Genomic DNA, 1,400 nt, shown 5'->3' with positions numbered 1-1,400 from the left:
CTGTTATAAATTAATGGGCCGTCAAAAGAGAAATTTAGCGTTGGCATTGAGATTTCTCCGATCACAAGTAAGGCAAATGCCAGTCATTAATTTTCATTTACAAAGAAAATCTGTTATCAGCAATCACTGCAAATGAAAAATAATCACAATTTTATGTTACTTGCGCAGTAAGAAAAAATCCATAGTTAAAGAGCAATTCGTTACTGATGGATTCTAAAAAAGCGAAATGGTCTCAATTTGGCACCATTGCCGACCCATGATGCAACTCTTACGTATTTATATTCACCACGTTTCTTGCACCAGGCTCGACTGTTATTGCGTTAATCTCATATTTTAAAGTATAATTATGTTTGTGAGAAGAATTTACTGCACTCTCTTTGTACGGACTTGGGTTGATGATCTTTCCAGGGGTTTTTCGAGCAAACTGTACACAGCGAGAAAAAAAAATCACACTGGTGCTAGATTAATCAAGGAAAAGCTAAGGATAGCATCATTAATTATCGATAATCTTTAGTTTTCTTGTGAAGAATATTGTCAAAATTATATTGATCTAGACTTAAAGTGAATTTTTTTTCGTTTGTTAGCTGCACTTAAAAAAAAAAAACTGAAAAGGTTTCTGGAGACTAAATGTTGTTATTATGCTGCTGTGAAACAAGTCAATTCTATGTGAAACTCCACTGTGGTGCACAGGAAAAGTATTATTCACTGGGCCAGTTTTAACCAAATGTTTATCTTCATTTATTCTGACATTTGATTCGTTACTCGTCCACCTAGAAGATGTTAAATGTGATCTAACATTACATATATATATATATATATATATATATATATATATATATATATATATATATATATATATATATATATATATATATATATGTATATATACAGTATATACACACATGTATATATACAAATAAATACATAAATATATATATATACATAAATAAATTTATAAATAAATATAATGTATATATATATACATATATTTATAAATAAATAAATATACATACATATATATATATATATGTGTGTGTGTGTGTGTGTGTGTAATGAAAGTTACCTTTCACGGTGAAATCTTGCCAGCTAACGAAACAGAAAACAGCAATTTAGTTGTTTGTAAGGAAGAGGATACTATTTTGCATACTTCGTACATTTGCAAAGGGCGTGAGATTGCTCTATGATTAATGGGAATTCTTAACAGTATTAAATTAAATCACTCGGTTGCTTACTGGTGTTGTAGGCATTGCATTTTGAATTTTGTGCAACAAAAACGAAATAGATAAAGCGTGCCATTTTGACTGCAAATGACAGTGACATACGGCTGAATCATGATGTGTTAAACGTGTCTTGATTCTGAAGGCTTCGGAACATTGTGACATCATGTTTTGCAAAAATAG

The sequence above is a fragment of the Macrobrachium rosenbergii genome, chromosome 10 (genome assembly GCF_040412425.1).
Source record: "Macrobrachium rosenbergii isolate ZJJX-2024 chromosome 10, ASM4041242v1, whole genome shotgun sequence".
NCBI classification, from domain to species: Eukaryota; Metazoa; Arthropoda; class Malacostraca; order Decapoda; family Palaemonidae; genus Macrobrachium; species Macrobrachium rosenbergii.
This window is presented reverse-complemented; position numbering follows the sequence as displayed.